Here is an 18,943-nt window from a genome sequence, read left to right on the forward strand (position 1 = left end):
TCCCCTGGGAAAGCCAAGTGACAAGAAGGCATTCTTGCTCCTTCCCAAACTCCCCTCTACCACTATTGCAGACTGACACATCCTCTTTCTAAAGAGCAGCATTAGGAAGAGCTCAGGCATATTTGCCTCCATTTGGCATCCCTCTTGCCCTACCCCTGCCACAGCTTAAGGCTGAGGAATCTTTAGAAAGCAACTTAAATCCAGTGGCTTTAATTAGATTTTACTTATTATCGGTCAAGTAGCGATAGCACTTTTGAATATGGAATTAGGATTCCTTCAGCCCTCAGAGAAGCACTGAACCCTAATGGTCTTTCCCCAGAAAGAAAGAATATAAAGCTGAGAATAAACATATTGAGAACAAAACACAAATATTAACCTGTCCTGGTTACTGCTGGCTGCTTATTCTGCCAAAAAACCTATTGCCACACAATTTTTACAGTGGGAGCAGAACTAAAGACTGAAAATAGGAAATTATATAGAAGAGGAAAACTAAATGAGGAAGGCTTTAGGATGTAAATTACAAATCCTGACCCTGTGCTTCTCTTTCCATTTCTCTTGCTCCAGAAGATTACACACACTCTTTCCTTAACGCCCTGTAATAGGCACGTGTGAACACAGTCCAACGTAACAATTTAGGTGGAATGTTTTCCGAGACCTATGTGCAACCTGCTCCACTCCTTTGGAAGGTGGAGCAGGCATTCCATTACCTGCACACAAGACTCAGTTGCTCATGTTCAAACTTCGGTGTCAGGAGAGAGAAACATGCCTCTGTTAGTAAAGTCTGTCCTTCCCTACATTCAGATCCACTGAAGGTTAGGAAAATACCTCTGCACAGCCTGGAAAAACTAGCCCATTAGCCCATGCTCAGCTTATTTTTTCCAGGTCTGCACTGCTAAATGTCCTCTCTTTGGACAGCATTGCAATCATAAGATTGCTTGGTTAAATTTGGTCATAAGGACTTTCAGAGCCAACTTCTATATAATTTAATCTGTCTAAAGTTACCTGAGCGGTTACTGAATGTAAATCCATAAATCTCTCAATTTCTTATCCAAAAGCAGAAGTTGATTATCAGCTCCCCAAATTAAGGTGTCATTTAGCTCACTAAGATGATCTGAAATTAAGACATCCAGTAATAACACTCTGTGTGATCCACAAGAAGATATTTTGGTTCTCAGAATTTCAGTAAATTTTAAAACATAGCCGTAGCATATTGTGCTAAGCACTTTAATTGCTAACTATTTTTAGAAAAGCTTAGTAAACTCTTCTCAACAAACTTTACTGGAATTTCCTTGAATAATGGGGGACGTGATGTCTTTGACTCCTTGCAGTAGGAACTGAAACAGTTCTTCACCCATCAGGATACCCTCCATGCACCCTGCAGAACAGGAAAAGCAGAACAAACACTGCTTTCTCCTCAGTGAGATTCTGTAAGGTAGGATTTTGACAAAGCTAGCAGAAGAGAGGAGTTAGGCTACCTAGAAGGAGGAAAAGACTCAAACATTTATCCAACAGGTCTTCAGATGTCAATTTGTTATCTTAAGACAGCAATTTCTTCTCCCTCCTAGATCTGATCTGGATTACCTTTTCCCCCTCCCTTCCATAGTTGCCTCATGCGTTTCCCTTAAAGTCAATCACCTCTTTCTCTAGCTTTCCACCTCTCTATAGCTTAACATCTCCCAGTTCTCAGCCAGTACTCTAGAAGAGCTGTCAACAGGACAAGAAGCTTGAGGAGAAAGACAAGTTGTACTAGCATATAAGAAGAGTTTAAAAAAGGCGTTTTCTCTATTGATCTCAGTACTACTTTACATTACTTCTACATTTTCAGGAATTTAGGGTTGGGGTTTTTTGCTATTCTTCTAATCCTATATCTAGCAGAACTACAAAATAAAAGAGCCATTCTGGAGCTACAATCTAATTGCCTTCCACTTAGTCCTTTCCTTGCAGCCAGATCTCCTTTTTACCATTAACCAGCCAGCTGGCTGGTTCTGTGAACACGTATGGCTATCAGGCCTGAGTGTCAGCTGGTTATAACTATCATATTTCTTTATTGGTTTATAACAACTCATTCCATCAGGAATGTGCAGGAATATTGAGAGTTCTGCTTTACTTGTGATGTTAGTGGTTACATGCAGCCTGCATAGGCTTTAGTTAGCTGAAAGCTAGCCTCTGTGGCTATATTTTCAAGGTGTAACAGTGGGCTTTTTTATAGTTTGATAACCAGTCATGAGGCCTGAATAACAATGGCTTTTCATGTGTTTTCACAAATTATGCTCCTAATCTGTTCAGCTAAATGTCAACCACACTTTATTTCAAGATACATTTATTTCAATGTATGCAGTGACAGAGGGCTGCTGCTTTTGTTTTGCAGTGTTAAACAACTTGTATCAAAACTATTTGGTGACAGGTAATTCAAATACAGGCTGCCACTGAGATTCAAAAGTCTTTCTCTTTGCATTTGTATGAAAAGTAACAATAATTCCTAAATATAGCTACCTGCCTGAAAGCCTGAGGTGATCTTTAGTACAATAGCTCTGAAAAAAGAGCTAGATAATGAAAAAAGAAAGAAATCAAAGATAATCAAAGTAAAAAAGAAAGATAATCAAAGTAAACTAACATGGGTAAAAAGCATAAAAGTACATAAAGTGATTGTGTGTTTACAGACTTTGATTAAGAAAAAATGCTTAGCAAAAAAAAGATCTTGCATGATTTTCCTCACAGCTAAAGGAATTCCTCTCCCTTCCCATTAATGACAGGGAGTAGCAACAGGGCATTTCATTGCAAATTCTGGGTTTGTGGAACAAGGATGAAACAGTTCATCTCAACTACCATTCACCGTAATGTTTTTTATAATAAATGCTTAGGGCACCTGTTTCCAGCTGTATTCTAACTCCAGGCCAAACACCCCAGCAGTCAGCATCCCCTTGCTGCAGCTGCCATGCACTGATCTCCCTGAAGACACGTGGGGTCTTGCGGAGCCAGGCGGGGGGTGGGTGGGTGACCACTAGCCAGATAGTTGCAGCCTTTTTTCCTAGACTTCTCCTTTAATCCTCCTTCCTCCGTCTCCCTGCTCTAATGCAACAGCTGTGATGAATTTTAGTTTGCTCTTTTCTCTGTATAACTTGATATGTACAGCAGAGCACATCACTTCTGTACATGTTTTATTAGAAGAGATGCATCATGGGTCTAGCCTGCAACACTGAACTGCAGACAAACCTTATGACATATGTAAGCAGTTGACAAGCTTTGGGGTTCAGTAAGGATGGAGACCATGCTTCCCCAAAGGAAAGGAAGGTTTTCTTCAGCGGCTGGTTTCTTGAGTTTCTGTCATATTTTCACAATGATGCCAGTCACGCTTGGATTTTCTGGTGCTAGTCTCTGTAAATATAAGGACCGTGCTATGACCAGACACAGGAGCTTAAGAGGAATTTAGGCCAACGACAGATAATCACTGTCACTGCTCCTTTTGATCGCTTCATTACCATGCTGGGGGTATTCGCCTTTAAAGAGAAGAGCCCCCACCGCGGGGCACAGGGACACGCGTGGGCCATCTGCCCTCTGCTTGTCCCCTGAGCCCTCGCCCCACGGCCAGGCCGGGTCATGGCGGTACCGGGACCGTCCCGGAGACACCCCGCCGCATCCCTCACACTTAATTAAGATCAAAACCACGCGCCTCCGCGCCACCCAGGGGCCGGGGGGCTGAGCCCCTCCCCTTCGGGAGCAGACCCCGCCCCCTCCGGCGCCCGGCCCCGCCCCGCCAGTCTCCGGGGCCTGCGGCGGCGCCTGGCCGCGGTGCGGGCCTTCTCCCTCGGGCCGGAGCGGCGCGCCCAGGGTAAGCGTTGCTGCCGCCCCCTCGCCCGGCAGCGGGGAGCGAGGGGAGGGAAAACGCCGGGAGGGATGCGGGGCGCGTTGCTGGCGGAGGGGCGGCCTGGCCGCGCCTCGCCTCCGGCGGGTGCCGGCGCTCCGGCGAGGAGGCCGCGACTGAGGGCAGCGGCGCGAGGGCGGCCCGGCCGGGGGGGGGGGGCGCAGCGCGTGGCGCCGCCGCCCTCGCGGCCCTGCTCTCCCTTCCCCTCCCCTTCCCCCCGCTCCCCCCCCTCCGCGCCGGTGCCGCCGCCGCTCTCCCGGGGCGGGGCGAGGAGGAGGAGGAGGAAGAAGAAGGAGGAGGAGGAGGAGGAGGAGGAGGTGACGTGCCGGGAGGCGGCGGGGGTCCCCTCTCCGGGAAGGGGTGTGCCTGCGGGGGCTCGGGGGATGCTCAGCGGCAGAGCTGCGTGTGCCGCCTCTCCTGCGCCTCGGCCTCCCGCACGGCCGGCACCTCTCTTCTGCTGGCGGACGTGAAGGCTGGAGGAGGATTGTTTTTCCCTGCTTTTCTGAGATCCTCGGTCGGCAAATACATCTTCACGGGGGTACAGTGCTCCCGTTTGTCCTGCTGATAGCGGTGTGAACAACCCAGGGCACGCAAACCTCTGGTTTCCATCATGGGAAGTATGCTGAGGTTTAATTTTAGCGTCGGGCTGAATTTAGGCAACTCTGCAGACGCACTGCCCGATTTCAGCATCCCGAATTAAAAGCGGGTCATTCATTCTTGAAATGTAACGTTTTGCATGTTTCTTAAGGGTTACACTGGTACGTCTGCAGAACCAGCTGGTTAAGCTTACAGCAGTTTGATCTGCACTAGCAGTTAAAAGTTAGTCATCGATGAAGTGCTAACATTGAGTCAGTTCCCAATTTCGTGGTAGTCAGGTGTAAGTAGATACAGTGATTGACTTTAACATGGAAAATATTCACCACAAATACTAAACATGAAGAAAGAGTCTCTTAAAAAAAATCATGTTAGTGTGCTTAGAGGTGTAAGGCCATCACAGTATTTGTGCACAGTGTTGCCAGTACATTTTGTTATGCGTGTTTGTCATCTTGGCTTTTATAATGTGATGTAGGATTTTGTTGAGCATTGCTATGAGGGCTGTCATTTTGTTCTGGAAATCCTAGTGTTTTGGGGGGTTGTTAGTCAATCCAACATTGTGAGAAGGCTCATTTCTATTTATAAGCCAATAGGGTGGTTATTATTTTTAGTAGATGTTTTTCATCAGCTTTGCAGTTTTAAGTAGGCCAGATGCAGAGTGACTGGGTTTTTGTTTGTTTGTTGATAGTGTTCAGGGCCAGATACTTTGGGTAAAATGCAGTAGTGGTCCTGTTGTTATGACATTGCCCTCTAAGTATTTTTATGTTATTTGTGTATTAGGCTTTTTCAGGATGAATGTTGTTCTTTGTAGACTTGGTATGTCGAGAAAGAGAAATATTTGACCTTTTTAATGATGCTGAAATTTGTGAATTGCTAAACTCTTAGTTCAGATGGATTAGGCGTTCTTTTTGATGCATTTGGGCTAGAATGTGTTTTTCTTCACATGATGCATTCTACTTTTCCTAAATTCTCAAGCGTTTAGCCATGAGTTTTTCAAAATGAGTTTAGCTCAATTGTCCTAGGCCTTCATTCACGCGAAAAAATTGTATTTAGACTTTACCATTTTAAACTTCGTCAGACCATCCTAGTTAAACATATGTTTTAATAACTGTATTTATTGAAATGTTTTACAGGGCCAAACCTAACTTCTAGTAAGGAGGACTGATGGATTTCATTCAGTGAATTAAGTCAGCAAGCACAATGTTATCAGTGCTTTTGCAGAAAAGACTGGTGACATGGTAATGGTAAATCACACTTGTGACAGCAGAAACTGTGATTTCTCACGGTTAGCCAGCAGCATCCAGCAAGTTAGCTGAGTCACTTTGAAGAATCACAGATGTGTTGCTTGTTAAGTGTTCTCTAACTGTATCTGCTAAAAAATCTGTTCTTAATTTGAAACCCGTAGTGATCATGTTAAAAGACAACTTGTGTATTACCTCTCTGCCTTGCTGTGTTAAATTTAGCTAGGAGTAAGATTAAAAATGAAGGGCTGAAAAAAAAGAAAAATCTTAGTAAAGAACCAAACTAATATCTTGTAATGACATCATGCTTTTCATGCTAAGATAAGCTACTCAGTCATCAGCTGAAGCCCTGAAACAGCATCACTTCAGACATCAGGAGTTAATTTCTACCTAGCACTGGCAGGAAAACTAGATGGATTTCATGGAGGAGTGTTAGAATAAATATTTTATGCTCAAAGTTCAGATGTAGATCTTTGCTAGAATTTGCTGCTGCTTGGACTGGGTAATTATTTCCTTACAATGTCCTTTAAGCCTTGTAAGGAGAAAAATGGAGATAATACATAAAACCTGATACTTCCTTTTGTTTTATATCTTCAAGAGCTATAAAATAGGAGTTAAAGACTGAAAAATCTTACAAAAGTTTATTCTGTATTCTAAAATGGATGTTAGTTTCTCAAAATACCGTATTTTTTAGGAGCCCTGAATAATTTCCAGGGCTTGAGTTTGCCTGGAGAAAACTTTCGCACCATTTTGTTGACTAGTTTTTGAGGGGGTGATGGAATCCTGAGTGTTTCCCACTAATACAGAAAATGACTGACATATTTCAAGAAGAGTCCCACAATTCTGTGCTAGCAAAAGAAGAGCTTTTCTTGTCCAAGTAGTATCTGGCTAACCCCCTGGGGCATATGTTTGTTGTTGACTTGGCGAAAGCAAACAATGTGTACTAGTATCCTATGTAATAAACCATTGTTGTGCCTGATGTTCCAGGCAATCAGTAAGATGTCTGGTCTCTTTAAAGAATTGTATTTTATATTTAGAGAAATGCTGACATGATAAAATAGGTATGCTTTTGATACCTAAAAGGTTTATTTGGCCTACAGTTGTTTTAACTCTGGGAAACTGAATGGCGCTTAGACCCTTGTTGCTTAGTATTTAGTGCGTGGTGGAGTAAAATTTGCAGTGAAATCTTTATTTCTGTGAGCTGATATTGGGTTGGCTACTAAGTCAACTTCAGAGAGCGGGTAATAGGCGTGAAGAAGAGTTAAGACCAGATTTGACAGAGGTTTTGTCTTTTCTCTATCTTTGTACCACTTCTGTTTTACGCCCGCTTCTCCCTATCTCCCTGCTTTGGCAAGAAATCAGTGGCGGCTTTTTTTTTTTTTTTTTTTAAATTTTTTTTGTTGCATGCAACTATTTTGCATGTTACTGGTGTGTGTACGTATACCTAAAGCATACAAAAATACTGTATACATACATTAATATAACTGTGGGGAGCTGATTGCATTTAACCTTAAAATCCTGATGTAGTTTCAGGTCTTTGGCAAGACTAGTCTAGAACATATAAACCAAAAAAGGGGTGATGTTTTATTTTTAAGAAAACAATAACTTAGTTTTGGTAATTACTTAACAGTCGGAATGTATGGGTCTCAAATGGGATGATCTGTCGTCAATTCTGTAACTGAGATGCTTGTTCTTTGTATGTTCTAAGGAGGTAACAGTGATAAAACGCAGACACTTCAGTTTTGTAGTTTGCAGTGGTTAAATATCTTGAGTGCAGCTGAGATCTGAGGCATGCCTTCGGAATGCATTATGGTGCATACTTTTTGTATGTTAGTTTTTAGTATTTTTCTTAGAATATAGTTGCATATTTAAGATCACACTCTTGATTAAACAAAAGCTGAAGTCCACACCTTTTGAGTTCTGGCAAGTGTCTTTTCAAGTGTGATGAATTCAGTGTGGAGTATATTTTCAATATGGTCACTTTGGTTTAGCTCTGAAGAACTGTTCTTTCATATGCTGTTTCCTGTGTCTGGTTTGAGCATGCTCGTATGCAGGCACAAAGTCTTACTTGCTCATTTTAGAAGTAAAAAAGGCTGGGATGCGCTGTTAAGAAGGAACACAGAGGGGAAAGTGGCAATGGAGATAAAAGTAAGGCAATGCCGATACTGAATTTACAAGCTGTTTACTCTGCCTTTTTCTCAGCTCTTGTAGAGCAAGAAGTGAAGTGATTGTGAAAGTACAGCAGTGTTCTGCAGGACACTGCTCAGTAGCAGGGCTTCTTCAGCTGCAAGGGAAAAAGTAATCCAAGGTTGGAGCACGTGGATTTGACTTTCTGAATCTGTGAGTCTCACTTTTGGGACGGGGGAAGGTGATGTTGCTGTTCCCTCAGATGTCCTGCTGACCCAAAATATTGACTTACTTTTTTTCTTTCTCCTTTTAGCTTGCAAACTGTCCCCTGCATTCTTCAGCACCTTCTTCTAATGTTCTCAGAAAAATATTGCTCAGTACTAATGTGGGATGTGTGCAACTGCCCTGTTACTTCTGCTAGGTCACCATTAGGGGATAGGAAATTGGGAATACATCTTTCTTAAGGAAACTTAAAAAAACCCCAAACAATTAGTGGGTTGTCTTTTTTACAGGGAGAAGTTATCTAAATTTTTTTCAAATACAGTTCTTACTCAAGTAAATAGCATGACTTTAGAATTAAGTTGTATAATCATGTTGTAGAAAATAAAACTTAAACCCCATGTGAAAGAAATAATAGGAAGTAGGCAAAACAAAATAACATCAATTTGCTAGCAAAAGCATGAATACTTGTGTTTCCACTCACTTTCTGACCAAGGCAAATTAATTGCTCTTCTTGCTTTGTTTTTGTCTGACATCTAGCCATCTACTTGGTGGCATATCTTTCAAAATCTTGGTGATAAGTTATTTCAGGGCACATTGGTATGAAACCAGATGTGCATTATAAATGTAAGAGTAATTTGTATGCCGTACAAGCTGTACTCAAGTATATTTTGTGTATTTCTCTTGCATGTTGGATGAGAAATGTTATTTTGACCTGAGGGGTAGGTAAGAGCTGCTACTTCAGGGTCAAGCAGAGCTACTGTAGTCCTGAACACTCAGCTAAAGCCAAACTTTAGCTGGCTAGTAAGTAGTTCTCTCCTGTATGCTGATAAGTCTTGCCCTGCCCCCGATGGGAAGTCTTCCTGGTCTTTAAATGTGGTGCATATTTGTGACTTGCAATTCCTGCTGTGTCGCTTAATTGAAAATCTATAGTATTGCCAAAAAGTTACACACAATATCTTGTGCTTATGTTTGGGGAATTTTGTGGGCATGCATCAGTTTGAATTTTTCAGTCTTATTTTGATTAAAATCTATAGTGCCTGTCAAATTCAACTCCATCTAAATGCTTTTTTTTTTTTTTTTTTTTTTTTAGTAAATAACTAGCTAGGAACTCAGTCTAGAGGATTGACTGTAAGATAAGGTATATCTGTGTAACTAGATGAAATCTCTGTTGGAGTGAACATTGGAGTAGGCATTGTGGAGCTGATATACCATATCCTACAGACAGAGTAGGAAGGTGTGCTTTACTAGTTTGCAGGAATTTCATGAGAATAAAGCTGAAGAGGAGAGGAAGGGAGCCACAGAAGACAAATGAAATGTAAAGGAAATACAAACCTGTGCAAGCCAGGAGCAACAAAGGACAGACTTTTTGGTTGAGGGAAAACTTTCTTTGGACTGAACGGTTATCAGAATTGGTATCTATGGCACCATTTTTTTAGCATTCAGCTTCTTCAGGTGGTCTTTGGTACCTTCATGTTGGTTCATACTAATTAGTCTCATTATCCAGAGTCTGGGCCTCTTGGTGCAGTGTGCAACCATGAGTTTTAAGTTGTGCCTGCTCCTCAGACACAACCGGCTTAATATTGACTTGAAGCAATTGCTTTTAATTCTGTAAATGGTGGTTCTATGCTTGGGCCTTTTGATGATATAGTGTGACCTGAATATTAACTAGAACATTGCATGTCAATGAAAATGACATATCTTTCCTATTTTAGTCTCCTTTCCAAATGTTAACCGCTGTTCTTTTAGCTTGTGTTTGGTTGTTTTGTAGTCCTCTGTTACTCAGCACATTTTAGTTTTGAATAGGCATATCCAGTACCATGTTGTACCTATTTGTATAGTTTAAAGATTTCTGCCTCCCTATTTTAAAACTGGAGATTATAAAAACAAAATATTTTTGTGGACTTTGTTCTTTAACTAGAATAAGAACATCTATAGAGAAAGGTTGCAGAGTAGTCTTAAAATTCCCAAATATGCTGTGAAGTAATTAATAGAAAAACAGAAAAGTTGGGTCAACTTGAGTAAGTACAGCATCAAATGTTTTTGTTTCATCTGATTCAAGATTCAGATGTTGTGCCTATCTAATGTGTCAAGGAGTAAGCAGGGTTATAAACTACATGTTGCATCACTCATTAGGCAACTTCTCATGACTATAAAGGCAGCTACTGTGTGTACGGCAGGTGTCTTCAGGTGGTCGTATAAACCTCTGAGTATTGTTGAATATCAGAGTTATGCCAGTAAGGTCTCCCAACAAGCCTTAGCTAGTTTCCTGAAACTGAAAGTTCAGGAAAAGCTGGAATTGCCTTAAAATCATTGCAGGTTAAATTTTGCTATGGCATGTCTATTTTTTTTTTTTTTTTTTTTTTTTTTTTTTTTTTATGGCTTCCTCTCATGCCTGAATTCTGGCAGCTGAGCTTGAGTCTTAAAGCAGTGACTGATGGAGCCAAACTCATCGCAGTAGCAGCAGGTAGCATAACAAGGGGCAGCTTGGGAGACTTGGGTTGAACCGTAGGAAAACTCTCTGTAGGCAGTAGTGCAGTACTAGTGCGTGTTACCCAGAGAAACTGTTAGAATTTTTCAAGACTCAGCTGTTGAGAGCCTGAACTGATCAAATGTTAGCACTGGTCAAATGCAGAGCTGGGCCTGCTTTTGGGAGGAGCTTGGACTAGATGACCTCCAAAGGTCCCTTCTAACCAACACTTCTGTGATTCTGTGGCTACACAAATTACTGAGATTTCATTCTCTCTATTTCTGTGTGCCTGCTTCATGTCGGCCAGATTGTATATGAATTTCTCCTTTTATTCTGCTTTTGCTATTCACATCAATGTGCAGGAGGCAGTAGACTGTTGTTGACCAGTCTCTAGACTAACGTTTTGTGGTAGTGAAATTCAAGGGCTTTATAATATTGGTTCTTGTTTAGCTAAAACCCAAATTTGCAAAATGGAAGTGCATCTGGAGATATTTCCATTTTCCAAATTTTATACTTTCAAGATCAGGCTATAATATCAGGTAACTGAATCAGCTTTGAAATTAAGATGGTGTATTTCCCCAAATGTATGCTCTGGGTTTTTTTGTTTTTTTTTTTTAAATATTCCCTCATGTTTACCAAGGAACATTTGTTTCAAACAGAACATTACTTCAGACTGAGAAGTATTTTTAAAGGAATTGAAACCTGAAAATACTTCTGAGGCAATGATGTGTTATAGCTAGAGACAGAATGAGTGCAGCTTGGAAAGGATTTAAGTGCCCTTTAGGAAAGGGAGCAATGACTATCAGGAGGTCACTAGTAATGTGTTCACTACAAGTGGATTTCATGAAAATTAGTTTTTTCAGTTATGTAAACGGAAGAGGGAGAGAGTGTGTCAGCAGAATGGTTTTGGTTCATTTATAGTAGAGAACGGTACAAAAAATGTGTCCAGTTAAGCATTGGAGGCAGTCTCCAGCTCTTTGGGAGTTTATTTTTTCCTTACTTTACAGTCAGCATTGTCTCAGCTTCAGAGAAGTTGGGTTTATCTGTGTTGGCTCTTAATCTGGGTTTATGCTGGGACTGTCAGAAAACACTTTGAGAGAATTCTGCTAATACTCCTGCAGGTTAATACAGGTTTATACCAGATATTCTCAGTTTATTAGACTTTCTATATGTGGTGTACCAAAGCAGTCTTTACAGTTAATTGTAGATTCTGTCTGAGATGTTGGCTGGACCAATTTGTGTCTATGCTTAGGTAGAGAATGAAGTTGGAGTTTGTGATGGTGGGAGAGCACACTGGTATGACACTTAGTTCCCAGACCCTGAGGTCCTTTATTGCTTCAAGAGGATGTGTTTAGTGAACTCAGGTCTGGCATAGTTTGCTATGCTGACTGGGTAAATCCTGGAGTATCTGTGACAGGCCGTTCACTGTGTGGTGGATGCTGCCCACGCTGGGTGTGGGGTGGGATACTGCCCAGGGTCCTCCTCACTTGAACAGTTGCCAACTCAGAACTTGCTGACTTGAAGACCATTTTCCTGTAGGTATTATGCTGCCTGTTATGCTTATACATCATTGTGTTTTATGTTACATAAATGTAGATTAAAATTATCTGAAATTGTCTTTAAGTATAACTTAAATGTTTGAACGTTAGGATTATAATACCAGTTACTGTATTAAGTTCTGGTCTTGTAAGGAATTTTGTTTTTACTATGCCACATAGGGTGTTCCTACAGACTAAGAGGTAGTGTAAGCAGGAATGTGAGTCCTTTTATCAGAAAATAACGGATTTCGTAAGGAGAGGGAGAGGTAAAGAACTGGCGTGTTTTATTTATCTCTATATGAGGAAACTTTATTACTACTGTTTCAGTGTCAGCTTTCTCATCAGGAAAGACTTTCATTTAATATGGAAAACCTTGTAGTTTTCACAGCACTTTAGCATCTTGGTCACGGTATTGGCCATGTCATCTTATTTTACTCATTGAAAATAAAAAAAAAATATTTTCAGATTATTTTTTTTTAACCTTCACAGAAAAGCTATTTATGGTAGGAATTCTTGGGCAGTGTTCAGTGTTGTCAGAGACATAGGTAAAAAGTATTCTAGGTTTTTGATAGGTTTCAACAGCAATCATGACACAATATTACTTTGTGTGCGTAGTTCCTTTACGCAGGTATGATTTCTCTGATAGTTTAAACTAAAACACTGTTGCCTTTTCCTAAAATAGCCTTCATGGAACCCTTTCACTTTTGATTTTGCTGAGCTGTTGATAGCCCTTTGAGTAAGCCCTTTTTGTTGTTGTTTTTGTTTTTGTTTTTGTTTTTAAATTACTTCTGTTATCTCTTCTCAGTTAATTCTGCTGTGTGTTTTTTCCTTGGAAAGAAAAAAGTAACATAAGTTGTGCAGGTGCTCAACATTACATATACATAGTAAACATAAATATAATTTAAAACAAGGATGATAGAATGGAAGAATAGGGATAGTATAATGATAGAAAAGAGAAGTACCATTTGATCCTGCATCTCTAAAATATATGTAAAACTGACACATACAATGTGTGCCATCTGCTTCTGTCAGTATGAGTGAAAATAATGGTGTTAATTGTAAGTGTAACCTGAAAAATCATGGGCTAGCTCTCACCATCTATTACTAAAGTCTTCATTAGTAACTGAGGGCAGGGAAGGAGCACAGTCCTAACCTTGTTAATTTTAGTAAACTCCTTTACTTTTCACTTATTACACTAGTTAATACTATTAATAAGTAAAATCTGTAGTTCTCTAGGATAAGTTTTGAAATATAATGCTCCGCTTGGAAGCCCGAGTTATGGCCATAAAAATTAAGCGTTTAAAAAAAAGGAAACAAACCACACATTAAACTTTGCTTCTTTGCAGGAAAAAAAAAACAGTTGCCCATAACTTTTAAGAGGTCAGCTAAATAGCTAAATTAGCTAAATATTTGAGTGGTAGGAGTAGAGTGAAAATGAAAGTATGCAGTTATGAAGAAAAGAAAAAAAAAGATAAAATCTTACTCCTCTTGAAGTCAGGAGGAGTGAGGAGAAAGTAGATCACAAATATACTAATGTTGATTCTTATCTCAGACTTTTTATTTCCCTCTTAAAAGTTTTGACATTTCAGTAGGCTTGTAAATTCTGTCATTTCACGCGTCTAGTGGATGAAGGGAAGGTGGTGGATGTAGTTTTTCTGGATTTTAATAAGACTTTTGATACTGTCCCTCACAGCATCCTTCTGGACGAATTCTCCAGCTGTGAAGTGAGCAGGTAGATGGTGCACTGGATGAAGAACTGGCTGGGCGGCAGGGCTGAAAGGGTTGTAGTGAATGGGGCTCCATCTGGCTGGCGACCAATCACCAGTGGTGTTCCTCAGGGCTCGATTTTAGGGCCAGTTCTGTTCAATGCTTTTATCAATGCTCTGGAGGCAGGAGTTGAATGCACCATTAGTAGGTTTGCTGGTGATACTAAACTGGGAGGTGCTGTGGACTCTCTCGAGGGACAAGAGGCCTTGCAGAGGGATCTGGATAGATTGGAGCACTGGGCAATCATCAATGGCATGATGTTTAACAGGAACAAATGCTGGATTCTGCACGTGGGACACAGTAACACTGCACATCTCTAAACTGGGAGAGGAGTGGCTGGAGAGCAGCCCTGCAGGAAGGGGTGTGGGGGTGCTGGTTGACAGGAGGCTCAACAGGAGTCAGCAATGTGTGCCCTGGCAGCCAAGAGGGCAAAGCCCATCCTGGGGTGCATCAAACACAGCATAATGCGCTGGTCAAAAGAGGTGATTATCCCACTGTATTTAGTGAGGTGCGGCCTCTCCTTGGCTATCGTGTGCAGTTCTGGGCCCCACGATTTAAAAAGGATGTGAAGGTACCCGAACACATCCAGAGGAGGGCAACAAAGCTGGTGAAGGGGCTGGAAGGCATGTCCTCTGAGGAGCGGCTGAGGACTTGGACTTGGGGTTTGTCTAGTTTGGAGAGAAGGAGGCTGAGGGGCGACCTCACTGCTCTCGACAGCTTCCTGAGGAGGGGACGTGGAGAGGGAGGTGCTGATCTCTTCTCCCTGGAACCTGGTGCCAGGACGTGTGGGAATGGCTCAAAGCTGCGTCCATCAGGGGAGGTTCGGACTTGACATGAGGAAACATTTCTTTACCAAGAGGGTGGTCAAACCCTGGAACAGGCTTCCTGGAGAGGGGGTCGATGCCCCAGGCCTGTCAGCGTTGAAGAAGCATTTATTTGGACAATGCCCTTAATACCATGCTTGAACTTTTGGTCAGCCCTGAAGTGGTCAGGGAGTTGGGCTAGATGATAATTGTAGGTCCCGCCCAGCTGAACTATTCTATTCTCCTGCACTCATGATAAGTCAACGATGAGACTGTTATTTGCCTGAAATCCTGGGGGGTGTTGGGGGGGTTGGCTCCGAAAACACTTTCAAGGACAGACAACACGAAGGATACAAGTGGCAACAGGATTTTGTTTTATTTTTCTGACTCTGTTTCAGAGCCGGTGCTCACAAGCCTTAGCACAATGCGCAAGCGTAGCCAGGAGCAGGCTGATGCAATCCTTAGTTTAGCTTGAAAAAACATCACTTGAAGTCTGGCAAAGGAAAGTCAGAGAGCTACAGAAAGTCACAAATCCCCTACATCTTGTGGAGAGCCGTGTGCTATTGAGACTGCGTGGGGAATACCGATTTCTAGCTCACTGACATGTCTCTAGTGACAAGGAGTTAATGGCATGGTTAGTGTCCAGCACAGTTGCTATGAACTCCAGCTCTCCAGGCGAGTTTGCCATGGAGTTTCTTGCAGTATCATGAATTGCGGACTGTTTATCTTCCTGGTGAATCCCTTCTCCCAGGTGCTGCAGAGAATGAACATGCCGGTCTGTAAACATCATTCCTTCATAGGGCATACTTTATTTTGACCACACATCCTTCCTGAAGCCTGCCATATAGAAAAACCCAAACAATGGGACTGCCTGGAGCCGAAAGAAAGGGTGCCAGCTGAACCCAGCCTCCTTCAAATCAGAGGCAGACACTGGGTCAACCCACAGTAACTGATATTGAAGAAGCAAAAATGAACCGTTGAATATTGACCTTTGCCAGAAACAGGAAAGCAGATAACTGACCGATGCACAAAGGCGGCTCTTTCTAGAACAAGCTCAAAAATTTTAAGAATGTGATTTTTTCTCTCTTTTTTTTTTTTGGTTAAAGGATTTTTTTCACATGGATTTCTATTTTGGCATTGAAGAAAGAGCAAATCCCAAACATTCTCACACCTGGTTTATAATTATTTTTCCTCTTTTGTTTCTAAATTATTTTTTTTCTTTTTGCCTTTGAGAAGAAAGGACTATAACCAATGTCCTGTTTCACGTAGGATGCAAAAACTCAAATAATATGGCAGCATGAATACAGGCCAAGCAGTCACTGTTTCCTGACGAGCGAGAACGAGGATCAGTACCAATCACACACAAAAGAAGAAGTGGTATGTGGCATTTTCAAAAGTATGACATGTGTCGATGACAAGCGTACTTTTTGCCTTCCAAAACTCGCTCCGCTGTGCTTCTCTGGCAGTGATGCATGAAAAGCGGTCTCGTACCTGCCCAGCTCTTGTGTTGCACGCAGGGAGAGCTGAAAAGGTGCAGCAAGCCTGGAGCCCTTCCAAGCACAGGCTGTTTTGCACAGGCACGAATCCCTGGGGAAGTGGAGCCAAGGGAAGAGCAGAGCTCGCTCCCGCTACAGACTTGCACCGGGCAAGAGAGCCCGAGAGAGCCAGGGCACCTTGGAGGTGCAAGGGCAGCAGGCAAGGACCTAGCTGAAAGGGCCCAGAAGAGCCCTGACAAGGGGCTGTGCTCAGTGCTACAGAGGACAAGCAGCAACCCCTGGGCACTTCCCGTGGGGCCAGAAAACTTCCTCCCCCCGGATGCGGGGCACGAGGGCCACCTTCGTGGAGCACGAGCAGCAGGCAGTAACCTAGCCAAAATGGCCCAAAGCAGCCCTGGCAAGGGGCCGTGCTCAATGCTGCAGAGGAAGGCAAAAAAACCCCAGGGACACTTGCTAGGCCACTGTGGGGAAAAAAAAACCTTCCTCCCCCCAGCTGCAGGGCACGAGAGGCCATCTTCATGGGGCACGCGCAGCAGGCGGTAACCTAACCAAAATGGGCCGGAGGAGCCCTGACAAGTGGTCATGCTCAATGCTGCAGAGGAAGGCAAAAAACCCCCAGGGACCAGTGCCAATCTTCCCCGGGGGAAAATTCCTTCCTGACCCCAGATCTGGCGATCGGCTATTCCCTGAGCATGTCAGCAAGACCTGCCTCCTCCTCCTACAGGCTGGTCACGCCTCCCAGGAGATGCCCAAGCCCTATTCTCCCTCAAACTGGAGCCATCTCAGGGGCTTCTGAGTGGCCAAATGCCCTTGGCCTGATGGACCTTGGGGGCAAGAATCCTTCCCGCAACTGGCGGGATGCCAGCGGGTGCTCCAAAGCACCGAGACCCCTGGCAACATCTCTGCATCCCACTTCTTACGGCTGCTGCCCCTGGCTCTGCAGGGCTCCTCAAGAAGGCATTCCCTTGGTCTTGCCGCTGCTGTCCAGCTGAAAAGGATTTCCATCCGTCAGATGAGCTTTGAACACGGTCCCTCCCGCAAGCCTGGCCCAGCCTCCAGTCTTCCTCCGTCAGCCCCCTCCAAGTAATTCCACCGGCTCCTCAAAGACTTCCTCTTGGATGTGTTGGGGCTGGCCCCGGGGCCAGCTCTGGCAGTGGGACACGGGAGGCTGCCCCTTTTATACTGCCCCGGGGCATTGTGACTGCTGCACTGCTGGGCGGTGGCACCGTGACACGGGCGTGACGGGGCCCCCCACGCACAGCCCCTCCGCCCAGCATCCTTCGGAGGAAGGCCTTTGGGGTGCTGGCCCCGGGGGCTGTCCCTGCCCTTGGTGGCCATGCACTGGGCCCAGCTGCTGGGTGTCCCCGAGGCATCCTCTGCCGCTCGGCTCCCAAGGACAAACCTGGTGCTGTTACTCTTCTCTCAGGCCATGGCAGAAACCAACCCTGCAGCCCAGAGACCACCCCATTAGCCGTGCTCTCTCTGTGCCAGAGCTAACGGCTGTGAGGCCACGCGGAGAGGAGGACCAGGGACGCAAGCCCTTTTCCAGGCGGATAATAGGGGATGGTTTCAGCAGCTTCAGCCTGGAGGAAAGCCAAAGTGTAACTAGAGCCATAGGCTGGGATGGAAGGTGCCAAAAGACCACCATAGAAATAACAGAGGCTTTGAAAAACAAGTGAGCAGAAGTGACCCTGGTGTGGTGGAAAAGCCAGTCATTTTCAGACCTAGAACATTTGGAGCCATGCCCAAAGCCCAGCCAGGCAAATGGCAACTCTTCCAAACAGCAAAACTAGCCCATTGCTGCTATCGCCGTCACATCCCCTTCTCCCGCTGAAAGCAAGCTGCACACTCTGCCGTGTTTATGTGGGATACAAAATGCGCTTCAGCCACGGGGGAAAACTTTCAGAGCTCATTTGTGACTTTGACCTTCCTGAGAATTATTTGCCGACCTCGATTTGTGGGAAGATGTTCAGATCTTATCTAAAACCCTGGCAAATCTCTTTTTCCTTTAGGATTTAGTATTTTGAGTACTGAAAGACTAAGGAAGGTAGCGTTCTTGCCGTTTTGTACGTTTGCGCCGAAACTCCTATGTACATTCAGGTAACAAAGGGAATTTATGCCCTCTACGTTTATTTGATTGTGGTGATGCCAGAGGTGGAAGAGAGGGGTTTGATTCCATCTGCACGAACTCTGCAGAGACATAGAGACCATGCACGATTTCCTCACCGTTCCAGGGGACATTTGCTTCTACACTGTTCATGGTGAGGTTGTCTTCTTGGAAAGAAGTCTTGCGTTGTTTTTTGTTCTTTATCAGATCCAGCCCTCCACTGACCAGCTGAGTAATGGACGGGTTGTGTGGGTGGGCTCTGAATGGGAAGCTGGTGGTGTCAGTCCAGTCACTTTCAAAATGGATGTCTGCCTCCTAGGGAAGAGAATATCCACAGCAGACATTAACTGAGCTTCCATTGTGGAAGTTTTGGCTGGAGAAAGTGCCCAATCAGATGAGACACTGGGAAAGCTAGAAGAGATGAAACACTAGAAACTGATTATCTTAATCTCATATTCCCACTTCTTAATTTCTTTGGTCGTGTGTGCTCTGCTAACACCTCTTTAAAGGAGATTAGGCCCAGCAAAAGGCCTGTCAGCTTTCCTGGTCCCATGGCTTACGACTGAGAACTAGAAGACGTATACCTTGGATTGGCTTTGGAAAGCCATAGGCAGGAGCATCCTGGGGTTGATTGCCAGGCAGGAGCAGAATGGCAGTAGCCTGCCTGTGCTTGTGCTTGGTCTCGTGCTTGGTTCGGCCCACAGCTGGATCCCAGAATG

At 43.7% G+C, this 18,943-nt stretch overlaps 1 protein-coding gene across 6 annotated transcripts in view; it reads left to right on the top strand.

Moving 5' to 3' along the window:
- The first annotated feature begins 3,715 nt into the window (after positions 1–3,715).
- Positions 3,716–18,943, top strand: part of STARD3NL (STARD3 N-terminal like) — a 31,976-nt gene continuing 16,748 nt past the window's right edge. For 2 of the 6 annotated variants that reach the window (XM_030010577.2, XM_030010578.2), the window contains exon 1: positions 3,717–3,829. The gene's annotated coding sequence lies outside the window, so the exon portion shown is untranslated. Of the gene's footprint in view, positions 3,830–4,269; positions 4,480–7,899; positions 8,038–11,412; positions 11,417–18,943 lie in introns of those variants that run through there. The other 4 variants (XM_030010574.1, XM_030010575.2, XM_030010576.2 and 1 more) reach the window with 4 other exon arrangements.

The sequence above is a fragment of the Aquila chrysaetos genome, chromosome 3, assembly GCF_900496995.4.
Source record: "Aquila chrysaetos chrysaetos chromosome 3, bAquChr1.4, whole genome shotgun sequence".
Taxonomy (NCBI): domain Eukaryota; kingdom Metazoa; phylum Chordata; class Aves; order Accipitriformes; family Accipitridae; genus Aquila; species Aquila chrysaetos.